This window comes from Protopterus annectens, chromosome 3.part0 (genome assembly GCF_019279795.1).
Source record: "Protopterus annectens isolate FY-2018-M chromosome 3.part0, PAN1.0, whole genome shotgun sequence".
Lineage (NCBI taxonomy): Eukaryota > Metazoa > Chordata > Ceratodontiformes > Protopteridae > Protopterus > Protopterus annectens.
The window spans coordinates 15,054,880-15,071,326 of NC_056731.1; positions in this window are offsets into that span (position 1 = coordinate 15,054,880).

Sequence of the window (16,447 nt, forward strand, 5' to 3'; positions counted from 1 at the left end):
AATAGCTATGGGGCAGTAATTGGTTAGTTCTGTGGAGGGTCTGCCTTTGTGGAGGGGAATTATATGTGATACTTTCCATAGTGTAGGAACGTAACTTTCTGACAGAGATTGGTTAATCAGGATGGATACTGGGTAGGCCAGAGCATCAGCTGCGATTTGTAGGTATTCACTTGGGAGGTTGTCTGCTGCTAATCTGGTGGGCTTAAGTTTAGTTAAGAGTTTTTTTATGTTGGAGGTAGGTACAGGAGAAAAAGAGAAGGCAGTGGGGAGATTACTAGTTGAAGGTGTGGGTTGGAGGGGAGGGGGGTTGTGTTGTTTAGCTAGTGATAGTATGGTTTGTGTGAAGTGTGTGTTGAATGAGGTAGCAATATTTTTTGAGGAGTGAGGGATGTTAGGAGGAGGGGTACTGACTTTACCTGGGTGGAGGATGGAGTTTATGGAGGACCAGAATACTTTGGGGCTGTGTTGAGAGGAGTCTAGGGCAGACTGGTAGTATTGGAATTTGTCCTGTTTTATTAGCTTTTTGACTCTATTGCGTAGTTCTAGGAATTTCTGTCTAGTTGAGGGGGTTTTGGTTTTGCGCCAGTGCTCCCAGGCTTTATCCCTGGTTTTCATTTCTGACTCAGTGGTTTTCTGTAGCCATGGGGAGGGTTGTGCTTTGATTCTGGAAAGTCTTATGGGGCCATGGTAATTAAGGATGCTCAGGAAGGTAGTATTAAAGAATACAGAATGAAATGGAGTACCTGACATACCAATACAGTCATAGCAAATGTGTACAAGTGTGAGGTGTGCCCCCCAATCCTATGTAGAAATCTAGTAACAGTCAGGTGTGCCCCCCCTACTCCTGTGTAGAAATGTAGAAACAGTCAGGTGTGCCCCCCCAATCCTATGCAGACATGTAGTAAAAGTCAGGTGTGCCCTCCCAATCCTATGTAGAAATCTAGTAACAGTCAGGTGTGCCCCCCTACTCCTGTGTAGAAATGTAGAAACAGTCAGGTGTGCCCCCAGTCCTATGTAGAAATGTAGAAACAGTCAGGTGTGCCCCCCCAATCCTGTGTAGACATGTAGAAACAGTCAGGTGTGCCCCCCAATCATATGTAGAAACAGTCAGGCGTGTCCCCCCCAATCCTGTGTAGAAATGTAGAAATAGTCAGGTGTGCCACCCCAATCCTGTGTAGAAATGTAGAAACAGTCAGGTGTGCCCCCACAATCCTATGTAGACATAGTCAGGTGTGCCCCCCCCCAATCCTGTGTAGAAATGTAGAAATAGTCAGGTGTGCCCCCCAATCCTATGTAGAAATGTAGTAACAGTCAGGTGTGCCCCCCATCCTGTGTAAAAATGTAGAAACAGTCAGGTGTACCCCCCCAAACCTATGTAGACATGTAGTAACAGTCAGGTGTGCCCCCCCCAATCCTATGTAGAAATGTAGAAACAGTCAGGTGTGCCCCCTCCCCAATCCTGTGTGGAAATATAGTAACAGTCAGGTGTGCCCTCTCCCCCAATCCTGTGCTGAAGTGTAGAAACAGTCAGGTGTGCCCCCCCAACCCTACGTAGAAATGTAGTAACAGTCAGATGTGCCCCACCAATCCTATTTAGAAATGTAGTAACAGTCAAGTGTGCCCCACCAATCCTATTTAGAAATGTAGTAACAGTCAGATGTGCCCCACCAATCCTATTTAGAAATGTAGAAACAGTCAGGTGTGCCCCCCCAACCCTACATAGAAATGTAGTAACAGTCAGGTGTGCCCCCCAAATCCTATGTAGAAATGTAGTAACAGTCAGGAGTGCCCCCCTCCAATCTGATGTAGACCTTTAGTAACATGTATGTGTAGGTATAATACCAGTGGAGCACAGATGACCTGAGGTGGCCAAGGTAGCAGGATAGATTGTAGCATTTGTACAATATGCAGGTATGCGTGTGTTAGGTTGTTGTGTGTTTCATATTGTGTGAGAGTGGTTAGTATGTATGCAAGTTGAGGTTTGACCTCATGGCCATTGCCCACTACTGCTGATGACAGAGCCAAGTCCTCACAACTGTAGTGCCAAAGACAATTTCCCCCAGTATAACACATGCTAGCAGTAAGCCATTGTAAATGTATGGTGGTAATCTGAAAGATGGACATGGCATGACTGTGGGACTAGATATATAAGCAGTACACAGGGAAAAGTACCCCAGACATACAGTATATAATGTGTAACCGTGAAATGGACACACCCTTGGAATTGTACATACAGGTATGCATCACATTATTTGGGCTTGTAGTAGGAAATACCAATGTCGTCTGGCTGAACACTTACAGATCACAAAGGTGATAGGACTGATGTATTGGGAAACAGCTGATGTCCCTGCACAAGCCAGCATTACTGGAATGCCCCATGCATATCTGTGAGTCAGATGCAAGTAGTGTCCATAGCACACATGCACCCAGCTCATCCAAGCACCACCCACAGGTACCTCTCTGGTCGTATCCCTGCTGTTGGGAATGGGTACAATATGACCCCCACCTGTGTATGGCAACAGCGAAAGAATGCAGCATGCAGTGCAGATGTGTCCCTAGCTGTAAGTAGAACCTGCCAGCATCCACACCACCTGATCAATACTGATAGAAAGTATTGGCATGAACAGCTAGCACACGTATCCTGTCACCCCAGGGGAATATACTGTATGGCAGTCTGGGACTGTAGGACTGACTGAATGCAATGGCCTGCTACAGCTGGCCTGCATCACCACCAAATGGCATACAGGCCTCTGCGAAAGGCCTGTGTCTCACCCATACTGCCAATGTATGCTATGTCATGGACACCCAAATAACATAACAAACTCCACATAAGCCATACGCAAGGCCATGTGGACAAACCACAGTAACATGTTCACCATGTCCCACTGCATGAACTGTGGACCAACACCAAAACAAAGCTGTGATGAGGAGATAACCTTAGGAAAAGTATCAGAGAATATATACATAATGTATGGAAGAGGATAGAATAATAGAGGGGGGTGGGAGCATGGGCAGCATGGAATGTGCAAGGCCAAACACACAGCTGTGTGCACATACTATCCCTGGCTGCAAACATAAAAATGGGTGGCTACAAACCTGCCCGTACACCACAATAGGGTGTAATGCCCTGACTTATGACCCCTGCCTCTGGGTAACCTGTGTGAATCTGTACAGCTGTGAGGTATTGCCACAGTAAGATAAGGCCATATTGTTACGTTGATTGATGTACACATATGGGATCCTCTGCCAGCACTGTACCAAGGTGCTGAACTGGATACACAGACCCAGCACCAAGCGGCTGCAGATCCCCCTCCAGAATGGCATAACTTTCCATGAATATGTAGGCATTTGACCACAATACTGGACACAGCTGCATTCACCCTGTGTTCCCCAGGACATCACTGTGAGCAAAAATGTCCACCTGACAGTACTTGAGGACATAAAACATCACAGTATATAACAGTACACGTCTGAATATCTCTGCTAACACCAGTACCATGTAGTAGAAGCAGCACATACACAATCACCTACAGTACACACTATCCCTTGCAAAGTTTGACCCCATATTGCCAACTGATCTACATATATCCTGCAGAAACAGTTAGCTACCTGTAGGTGTAGAACACTAAGGTCTGCACTGGAGTACAAACTACATGGAATGGATCCACATATTCAATACAGAAGGGCATACTGGGCATGCTCACACACTTAGAGAAATTAAGGCAATGTCAGATAACAACATACTGAAAGGTCATACTGGGCATGCTCACACATTTAAACAAATGAAGCCCATGTCTGTGAACAACAGTGGATCATACATATCTGACAGTTGCAGATGTTAGTGCATACACTCCTCAGTATCCACCAGTCATGCTTTGCACATACATTGGATAGGAATACAGACATATATCCAAGGACAACACACTATAATATACCAAAAGTAGACATACATAGATGTGTGGAAGAGTGACAGTGACAAAGAGCCTTCCATCATGAGGCCTGTCCCACCCAGCACACAGCCAAATGGCTACAACCACATGATGTATAAATGTCACTCACTGTAGAAATTAGCTACTTGTATCCCTCAGCATTACAGATTGTGGTGCAAGTGCTAGCTGTGCAACATGACTGTACAAGGCAGTAGTCATCTATCAGTTGTATACACACACCTGTGGAATATAAACCTGCATGTGCCTGAGTGTGGTGTGTCTATCTCTAGATGAATGGGTTATGGCCAATGCACACACAATGCCCTCCCCATAGCCCTATTATGACAGGTCTGCTGATATCATTCACCTTGAAATACACCTTCGGGAAAAGTGTAGCCCAGTAATCTCTGTGGTGTGTCCTATAACTGCGTAATGCTGTAGTGTGATAAACTAGTTAGGTAGGAGTTCTAATCCCAGACATGGCAACTGTGTGTGTGTGTGTTTGTGTGTGTGTGTGTGTGTGTGTGTGTGTGTGTGTGTGTGTGTGTGTGTGTGTGTGTGTGTGTCTGTGTCTGTCTGTCTGTCTGTGAGGGAGCAATGCTTTATAGGCTAGTCACACTCCCTACAATTCAAATGCCCTACTTTGGCAAGGCTGCTGATGTCATTCTCTGTGAAGTACACCTTTGGGAAAGGAGTAGCCCAGTAATCTCCGTGGTGCATCCTATATGTGTGTAATGCTGTAGTGTGATAAATGAGTTAGGTAGGAGTTCTAATCCCAGACATGGCAACTGTGTATGTGTTTGCGTCTTTGTCAGTGTAGGGGGCAATGCTTTTTAGGCTAGTCACACTCATTACAATTCAAATGCCCTACTGTGGCAGGCCTGCTGATGTCATTCACTGTGAAATACACTTTTGGGAAAGAAGTAGTCCAGTAATCTCCGTGGTACATCCTATAACTGCGTAATGCTGTAGTGTAATAAAGTAGTTAGGTAGGAGTTCTAATCCCAGACATGGCAAGTGTGTGTCTGTGTTTGTCATTCGTATCCTGTGTTGAGGTGGTTGTGAGTGTGTAACAACTGGACTCATTGTGGAGTGGGTTTTGCAAATTTCTTATATGGTGGTCCTATTATATGTCACAATGTCAACCTTACAATGATAACAGATGGGAAATAGCCGAGAGGCTGGGGTGACAATCCATACCCCTACATGTGACATCAAGGCCTGGCGAACAAAGTTAGCAACCCTTGTATTACAGAGAGAACACTCTCAACCCATGTCTCATACACAAACACCCTTGCCTAGGCAACAAACACTATGTTGGTAGTACCCTGCATATTGCCCACAGATAGTAACCATGGTGTGATTGCAGTGGACTACAGAGGGCATAGCACCCTGTCCATCAGTACAATAGGCACAAACATGCAGACAATGTGGCTTCACTATGTTCTTCACTGGACACCTGCAACACCTGTGGTGCCATCACATGTGACCCACAAAGGACATATCATGCCTTAAACACATGCCCTGTATGGACAGATGCCACTGACACCAGGGAATACCTATATCATGCTATCAATGTAGATGCAGGGTCAACCTGCTGTCCATTGCCAGTTCCCGGCACATGAGACCAGGACAGGCACATCTGATGATAACAATCTGTGTACGTAACATGGGCTAGACACCCCAGGTACAGAGTTCCACATGTCACTGTACATGCATGTGGGATGTGTGCACATCCCAGACAGCATCCATGTCATGGACTAAAGAACACATACATGGCAACCATTGCACAGCAATGGCCACACACAATAATTACTCAGGTGACTGGATGGTGAATACACTATTCACCTGTGTGAGCCAATCCAGACACTACACCCCTGAGCCACACTGTAGACCATTGTCATGTGGTCTGATGCCAAGGTATACCCTTCACCTAGCCTTGTATAGCCTTCTGGCACAGTCAACCACTACACACCCATGAAGCAATGCACACATGCATGTCAGTATTGGCACCTTGTGTCTGTGTGTGTGGTGTATGATGCTTTCAACCACATTCACTCTCACTGCAACTCCCATTGGCATACTGAAGCATGCTGTTTGATGTCAGACACCTTCACATACCCTTTTCCCTTATAACCTCCGGATAACCCCTGTGGTGCATGTGATACCTGCACATTACTGTATTGTGGCAAACTAGTTAGGAAGTGTATTCCTGACCCTGCCAATTGTGTCAATGTGTGTGAGTCCCTGAGAGAGGGTGGTTGTGTTGACACTGACACCTGTTCATGTGGACAGGCATGTGTACTACACCTACTGTATCGCTACCATATCACTATTGCAGATGTCACTCACCATCACATATACATTTGGACAGCTCCTCAATATGTAAGCTATGTGGCACATGCAATAACTGTGCAGAAATGTGATAGCAATACATAGTCACTCAAGGGTTTTAAACCATGTACTGGTAGGTGTGTGACACAAACATGCTTAGGTTTTACTCTCCCACCCCTCCCTGACTTACTTTGTCTCTGTCTCTCACTCCCTCTCTGGTGGATGTGGAGAACTACACCTGCTTTGCTTAGGCAGCAGCTTGTGTTTTGCAAGTGATGCTTATGATCAGCTGATGGCCTCTGCACAAATTGCAGCCCTTCTCTTGCTGATTGCATGTGGAACAGCTGTGGTAACATTCCCATAGCCAACTGCATGGAAACACACTCCAATATCTAGGAACATCATGTTGGTGTTGGGCCTTTTCATTCACTGAGAGCAGGACCTAGATCTGGTGTTTGGCAAACAGCATCACAGATGGATTTGGGATTTACCTCGAACAACATTCACTGTGGAAACAGGCCAACACACAGGAGGGGGGTGTGCCTGACTTGACTACAGAATGTAAGTGTTGCTATTCTGCATTTGGAGTAATGTTGGTTTAACAGAGTGTGTGTGGATATGGCTGGTCTACATCTTTTATTACCTGTCATGACAGTGCTATGTTTTTGAGGAAATCCCCATCTGTAGGGTCATCTGCAGACTGGGCAGTGTGTGGTGCCTTTTGTTTCTTGTGTTACTCACAGAACACCTATCTGAGAACTGCAGAAGCATAATGTGAGGATTGCGGTCAGTACATTGTGACAGCCATGAGAGTTACTGACTTCATTTCCCTCATAGGACATATGTCACAACAAACCCTGTTACAACAGTAAATATATGAGGTTATCACAGCAACATGTCAATACTGGCCCTGTGTTTGTGCCTCCAGCCACAACCCTGTCAACCTTTGTACATATGTCATGCAGTAAGAGGTGCATATGTTCTGTACACCATTATTTATTGACATCATATCTGATAACACGCCAGTGAGATATCAGACTGCGACACATGTTATGTATAGTAGGGGTTATATTTGAGGGGTTTACTATCAAAAGGACAAAAATCATGTCCATGAACGGTGATTTCCATAGCAAATAACGTTGACTCATGAATATGAAGTAGGTTGTACGAATGACGCAGCAATGTCAACAAATCCTGTCGACCTTAAGGTGGAAATCTCCCATTGAAATACATGTTGAAACTCCCTGCCCATGTACGTCCTTTTAAACTGATGTACAAATGAACGTCGGCATTCCGACAGTTGCTCCTACCATGGTTGAGGAGGTGGCTGTCGACCACATCCTGTCGACCATTTGATGGTAAACCTACTTGAGGACATAACCTGGGCATTCTGTGGTTGTGTGTACAGTACTGAGGTCTGTGTACTTATGGTGATTGTCAACAGTGTGTGTATTGCAAATATGTACCTTGGCCTGTGTACAGACTGTGGTAGATGTCATTGTTCTTGGTCCTGTTCTATCTGATGTTACATGCTGCTCCAGTTTTTGGTACCCTATCAGCTTACATGTTTGTAGGGCCAAATACACACATGTCCCATACCACAGACAGGCATCGGCCACACTGTTTAGTGGCCCAGTATATGTAAGGTTAGTGTGTGAGTGACACATATGAGGATGGTGTTGATCAGACAGTTCATATACTGTAATATTAAGCTAGCTTACTATATGTGGCTGTGGCTGTGTTCACATAGGTTGTAGGTGTCTGTTACTCTGTGCTGTGACATGCCTGTAGAGTCTGCTATATTTGCAGATACCTGTGTATTCCCCCATAAGAAATGTAGGCCAGTGTTGTGGCAGTATGCCTGTAGCTTGCACACTGCTTTGTTACATGCCTAGCAGCTTAGTGTACCTACCCAGTTTGATGTTATGTCCAGATATTTGCCAGATGTACTGCTGCTGGGCCACCATAACTGTCATGTATTTCTGACAAAGCTGTGGGATGCTGTACAGATTTATGTCACTAACTAGTGGGTAGTATATGGCCATGTGATCTCTGCACCAGTGGTTATTATGTGTCAGGACAGACAGGAGTGTGTGAATGCATAACCTATGGGGGGATATGTATTCCAGTATTTACGTGATATACCCATCTACATGGCTGTTAACATCCACATTGTCAGGCTTGGTCCATATGTCTTGTACTAAGAGGTTCTGTGTATACCTCGGGACTGACCAGAGAGTGTCAGACTGTCCACATTTATTGGCCATATCTCTGCTGTAGTCCACAGGATCATTACTGTGCTAGCAGTGGTGCTGTACTATGATGTCCTTAGGATGTCTGTCAGTAGCCAATGGCGCACATGTTAAAAGCAGATGTGACCTCCCACACTCAACATGTCTGTTAAGGCAACCCCTATTACAGCAGCAATAGTCTACACATAAACCTGCAATACATACCTGACATCCCCTTGCACTAAGACACATATACATATCGACATACATAGATGGATATATATGTACAGATATATATATATATATATATATATATATATATATATGTATATATATATATATATATATATATATATATAAACACTCAAATATATACATATATACACAACAATATATGTCTACACATATACAAATATAGATACATATGCACATGTACTTATGGATATCTACATATATATTGACAGTATTAGGTATATCAGAATAGATATGTATGCACATATAGTTATAGATATCTACATATATATCTACATAAATAGGCATTTCTGTACACATAGGATGTGCATGCATATATAGCTATATATGCATATATCTATCTATATATATATATATATATATATATATATATATATATATATATATAAAATGGACTGTAGCGTTGTCACCTCACAGTTAGACGTTGCCCATTTGATTCTCAGTTAGAGCGTCTTCTGTGTGTCGACATGGGTGAATGGGCATTCTTTCAATGAAGGTTGTGCATTAGGCCCAGCAAGCCAGCATGTAAAAATATACTGCCAATCGTTAGCGGACCGGAGTTCCGCTGTGGTGACCCCTAACCCGGAAAAGCCGAAAGACACAAACAAACAAACAGACATAATGCACTATACAGATATGTATACAGACATATGTATGAATATACATGTGTATATACATGTAGACATATATCAACATATGTATATGTATATATCCATATTCCTGTCATGTGTAAACATCATGATTGTGTATACCTTCCCAGATGTATCTCCCCATATGTATCTGATATGTGTGCATTATGATAAAAAACATATGTGATGCAACAGTCATATTAATACGAAGTACTACACAATTGTGGAAGTAAAGGCTATCGTTCATTACTAATCAATATGTGTATTGACAGATTTATTGGAAAAATAACAGCTTGTCTTCGCAGTGGTCATGGTGTAGTGGTTAAGGGTTGTGACTATAGTGTACCGGGTCCTGGGTTTAATACCTGCAAGGGCTGTGCATTTTGTTGCTGGGCAGAACAAGGGCTGTTGGATACAGAGTGGTTAAGGCAGTCTTGAGCAGCTTTAAGCATGTTTGTGCAGGTTTGCGCGTAGCTAAGCAGTGCTAAGCTACGGGTAAACATACGGGTGCTTACACAGTGTAGGCTTCGCTTACCAGCACGCAAAGCAGCTTAGCTGTTATATTGGAGCAATGTTGATACCTGCTAAGCATGGCTTAGCCCTGGTAACCAGTTCTCACCATCCAGTCCGATAACATAGGAGGGCAATGACATCTGTAATAAGTATATGTAATGTCCTGTACAATACATGCACCTATGTGCTGTCACTACAGTAGCAAGGGGTGTGAAAGTCATGTCTGGGACACACAAGTATATGAGGCCTGTACAGCACTGTTATCTGTGTGAATGTGTTACAGGGGTTGTATCCCAGTGTACGTGCTGTCACACTGGCATGTAGTGTATCATGGAGGTAATACTGTTGACAGTGTTTTCCCAGGCAAGAGTAGAGTGCTAAATGTAGTACTGGCAACAGGCACACCTGCAGGCATAGATGGACTCTGAGGCCTCCCTGTTGTGTTCCTGGTGTATGAGCTGTGTCACAGTATATATCCTTTACTGGATAATGATCTGACATGTGGAATGTAACTGTAGACTACCGTCTGTACAGCACATTAGTGAGGGCTTCCAGCATGTAGTTATGGCATACATATTGTTGTCAAACGTCTGTCAATACATTCATCCTACTGCATAGCTACTTGCCAAGCTGATGACTGTCAGTCCCTGTACAGATGCACAGATGGCAGGTATCCAGCTGGGATATGTACAGACAACCTATGCTTGATAGACACTGACATGTCTGCCCAGCTGTGTAGGAACTGGCACATATAGGAGACAACACCCTGTACACACCAGATGCCACGGGTACCTCCACTACACTACCACAGTCAAAAGAACATGCTTGGGAACAGGTCTCCATCACAGACACTAGCCATGTGTTGTAATACATGTTGAATACATGTCAACTTGATCACCTCGGTGACCATGTGCAGGATGCACCCAAAGGATTGGGTGATGCATGTCACTCTCACCCTGAGGGTCAACCCAGTGGTGTGTGTCGATAGATTGCCTGCTGCCACATGGCAGGTGGCAGGATACCACTGTACACACATCCCCTACACAACCCATCTCTCCATGGACAGTAGCTAGGTACACAGCTATGACCACCTGCAGTGATGCACCCCAGTACTGACACATGTATATGTGTGCATTACTGAGGGTAGCAGTGTCTGTGTGTTAGTACACCTGTACTTGGGAATTCCATGAGGGCCCTCACAACCACTGCAACACCTATTGCCATAGTCAGTTGTGGCTGCTGCTGTGTAGGACATTACATGTACCCTGTTATGCTCCTCTCCCTACCGGCTACATGATCCTTGCAGTACCAGCACAACAGTGTTGTATAAATGGATCGATAGGCATGGGATACTCATTGAGTTCTGGTAAGTGTGTGTATGTGTGCATGTCTGTATATCTGTAGGGTACAGCATTCCGAGGCTACATACTCCTATTACAATACCTCAGTACAGATAGTGTTGTTGCTGCCCATAGGTGAGGCATGACAATGCAACACACTACTATGCCTGTGGCATGTGCATTAGATGCATATCCCTGTAGTACCACTGTTGGGTTAAACAATGGGTTGTATCACAGTCGTGGGCAATGTGTGATGATGGGTATGTCAGAATATTATCATGGATGTCAGGGAGTACAATATCTACTGGGGGATGTGGGTGCTGTGTACACTGTCATTACACCAAGGTACACCTGGTATATGTCCCATGTACCACTTTATGGTGAACACTGTCACCATCAACTATACAGGTAACTGATATCACAATTCAGCCCAGTTATGCATGTGCTGTGTGCAGCCTACCTGTAACACATTGGACACATGGTCAAGTTAGTTAGCAGCGATAGGCCCAGGTCTCTCGGACATGTGTCTGCCTGTTATGTGTCTGTTAATGTGTATATGATGGTATGTCACACTATTTATTGTCCATATACAACCATTACATCCCCATTAGCATACTGTACCTGTCTGGGGATGTTCTGCATGTAACATGTAACCTGGAACATCTCTGACCCTAAACACTGTGTGGTGTGTGCAATGAAAGCCACACATTTCAGTAGCACTACATACCTAGGTAGGGGTCTAGTCCCAGTGTTGCCAAGTAAGAGTGTGCGTGTATGTGGATGGGTCTACATCAGGTTGCAGATTATACATGTCACAGCAGGTCACCTGTCCATGTGGCACAGGCAATAACTGTTATAACTGTTATACAAACGTGTGACATGTTCAACTGTACCCCAGATATGTCACAGCCATGGTGTCACCACAGTGCCATACTCCTTGTGGAATATGACTGCAGACCATCCACCTGCTGACACATGTACACCTACAACACAAATGGATAACATTATGGAGACCACAATCAACCACTGTTACTAATGCATCATTGCTGGAAGGCTACACGACCTGACATGTATGCATTAAACTTTACTCCTGACAACATGTTACACTGCAGTACTTTGGTACACTGTAGTACAGTCACCATGTGCATCAGAACCATATTAGTCTGTCCCTGCATCAATATTATGGATGACAGGGATGTGGTACAGGTATCATCATATGCACAGGGTGTGTTGTTGGTTTGCCAGAGGCTGAGGGTGGGCCATACATTTGACACCATGTGTGTGGGTGAGGGGTGTAATGAGGTGAACTGGGCATGGTGATATGGTGTGTGTAGGTATGGGGTTGCCCTAGGTGTCTTTGTATAGTGTGTGGGTATGCATGCAGACAGTTCTGCCATGTGGCTGCCCTACACAGGTGTTTATGGACAGCTGCAGACCATACCTGGCAGGGTGTGCAGTTCACTGCCTCCGGCCACAGACAAGTGGACTGTGCCTGCCAGGGGTTCCATGGGCATGTCCAGGTAGAGGCCATGATGTACTACTCTCCCCTGATGATGACAGATGTCCGCTTGAATCAAGTACCTCCTGGGACAGGCCAGAACCACGTGCTCATGGCTTGCTGTGATGTGGTGTCAACAGCACCCCCTCACAGTGCTGGGACTGGTACTGCCACTATGGGAGCTCCTTGGTGTCCTAGCATGTCCACATTGACTGCCAGCTGTTGGTGTTGCTGTCTTACATCCACGTAGCCATCACCGCACTCCCACCACATGTTCAAGCATGGACAAACCACTGTTGATTAGGGCCATCATCTCACCAGACCATCTATCCATAAGCTCGGTATAAGCATGGATGGCACCAGACAGTCCATGGAAGTTGTCACTTGCAGATGTGAGAGCAGCCATCTGCAGCCTCAGGCCCTGTCTGGTATAACATTCCATATGTGCCTGTGCCACAATGACAGCCTGAAACATGCTCCTGGTGGTGCCAGTTGTGGCGTGTCTGCCAGGGGCATGATGACCAGCGGTCCTACCATGAGCATCCTGGGACATCTGCCTGTGTGGTGCCCTGCTGGACATCCGGCTATGTCTACTGTGACCAGACATATTATGCATGGTTACCACACTGTCCTGTGCACTGCCACCAACTGCCAGCTGTCTCTCCATTATGACCACTGATGATGGGGTATGTATAGGCACTGAAACTGTCTGCGGGGTTGAGGTGCCTAAAATGGGGGTGTCAAATGATGGCGTTATTTTGGCCCCTGACAACCCCACATGTGCCTCAACAGTACTATCATCATCTTCGGTGTCTGTATGAACATCAACATCAGATTGCATGCAGGAGGGACCCTGACCCACCTCGCCACCAGTGAGGTAAAACAAAAAACCTACTTTAAGACCTGTACAGCATTACATAACTGTACACACACACACACACACACACACCCACACCCACACCCACACACACACACACACTCACACACACACACACACACACACACACACACACACACACACACACACACACCACCTTAATACCTACCTGTCCGTGACTTTACAGACAGTCCCACATTTATTCCCATGCATTCTCCATCCTGCATCACACTTGGTAACGTACACTCATTAATACCACTCATTAACGTATCATTCCTCTAAATGCATAGACAAGTGATCACAATACAAGACCTGTTACTACATTACCTCCCTGACCTGAGTGGAGTGGTTTTACATAGCCTCATTGCTGTCATTCAGTGTTCACCCTGTGTATGTCCATACATCATGAGCATGGCCCCTATATGTGAGGGGCTACTATGTTCACTCCATAATTTCATGCACTGGAGTGTCATGTGTAAGTATTGCTCAGTACATGCCAGATATGCTGCTCAATCAACCTATCATGTGACAACTGTAATATATGGATACACTCCCTGGTGTTGTCTAGTAATTCCCCAATGCATCTATAGTGTTGCATATGTGGGTTGTCAGTCACTTCTCTGCTGAATGTGATATTAAGGGTATACCTGGTGTCTATCTTCCCTCCCAATGCATGTTCCATGCTACAGACGTTATTATACTATCAGCTGTCCTGTAATTACATACATGTCAAGTATTCCTGGTGTGTCATGTGTCAGTCCATGTCCCAAAGGGAAGCACTGCTGTAAGAGCAACCCCACAATCACACATGTGCCTACATGGACACCCACACAAACATACACATGCACACACGCATCCTACATGCATCAGCCTCCCTCAACTTCACCAGAGTGACCCTAGAGACAAAATAACCACCCACCGACACACACACACACACACACACACACACACACACACACACACACACACACACACACACACACAGATGAGGTTGCACAAAGATAGTACACACAGTCCTCCTATTACCCATCTGTCAACATGCATAACATATGGTACACAACAGCATGCAATGCAGCTATAGTCAATCCATGCTAGCAACAGTATATGTGTGTGTGATGCATGTGCTGTGTTAGTAGGTGATGCCCCTTCCCCTGGATACTGCTGCACCCGTGTACACAGTATTGCTCTGCACCTGTTCTGCACCCTGCCATGTACTGTGCACCAAACCTCAGAGATTTATAACCCTTTGCTGAATGTGTAGTACTGTGTCAGTTATGTCAGCTCTAATGCTCGCAGCCTCTATGTTTTTCAGCAACACATACCTGGGATGATATGTGGACAGATGTCATTTGTGACTGCCTGATGCCTGATTTACAGATCTCAACATCAGCGGACCATGTATGACCAGTCAAATACTATTACACTAACAACTGTCAGACCATACCATGGTTATGGGGAGTGTACACACCCTTATTGATATGACGCACCCTTCCTTGATCTGCCATGGGACCACATCACCACATATATTAACAGTACATGAGCCCGATATGTGACATATGTCCTGTACATTCACATGTAGTGTCTACAGAATGTGTTAGGTGTGCGGATGCTAACCACAATGCATACACTCCGTCTGTGCATATGTGTGCGCACCCTTATCATGATGGTTTGTTGCACCTATTGTTATGTGTACTACAGTAGTCACTACTCCTGGCAGGGGTATACTAGCATGGGCCGTCTGCATTTGCCAGTGTATATTCAATCTGCCCTACACATGTCCCCCAAATCTGCATGTTTGCAAGGCATACTCATGTGCACATCCCTTGGTGTTCACACACTGCTATCACTATTGCTGTGTGGGGTAGGGTTATGTCTGCCACAGTCCCTAAACCTGACTGAGTGCAGATACAGACATTCTTAGCATTCTTAGGATTCCTGCTGCAGTGCACTGGTGTGTCATGCTGACAACCCCTCCCCACCTTCAGCCTTTTTGCAGATGCTTGACAAGTAAGGCCTACACAGTTTGCAGTGTCCCATACACTGAACACCACGTGCTACAGTCTAGTCCCAGCTAATAATGTGGACCACGGTAATATGTTACGCCATAGTGTAAATCTGTAACAGTCGCTATTGTACTACTGATATATACTCTGTTGTTGCACTGTATACGGGTGATGTTTCACACATGTCCCTACTGTAGGCCATGTCTCCCACCATTATGTTAATCCCTGTGGACACATTCTGTAATGACAGGATGTTAGTTATCTTGCGGGTGTCTGTCATACCCTTCCAATACCCCATCATGTTCACCACTGTGATGCCATGCATTTAACAGCAACAATACGTGCACATGTACAGCATGCATTCTGGGTAGATGTGTTAGATGAGTGCATGGAATATACCATAACCATTACATGCCCGGTGTATTGGCAAGCATCAACATAAACCATACAGCTACAGGCTGCTACCTTGGTGGCATACCGGAGGGACCTACATAAGAGGGTGAGAGATGCAAAGTCAGTGGCCGCACCTGTGGCATTGCTATAGGGTGGTGCAGCATTACAGTACATCAACAGCAAATGTCTACAATACGATATCTGTGTATTACTACTATGCAGCAACAAACTATATAAATGACATGTCAGATATGCATGATCTACCTGTACAGATGCGGTTGCATATACAACAGTGGTCTACTGATGTGCCCTGTGGCTTTACCTGCATGATCCTCAGCCGGTGTGTGGGTAGCACCCACCTCCAACATGGTGTCCGGCAGTTGTTGGCTGTGCGGATGGGCAGGTGCCACGAGGCTGGCGAGGAGCTCCTCAACACGTGTCAGGGGGG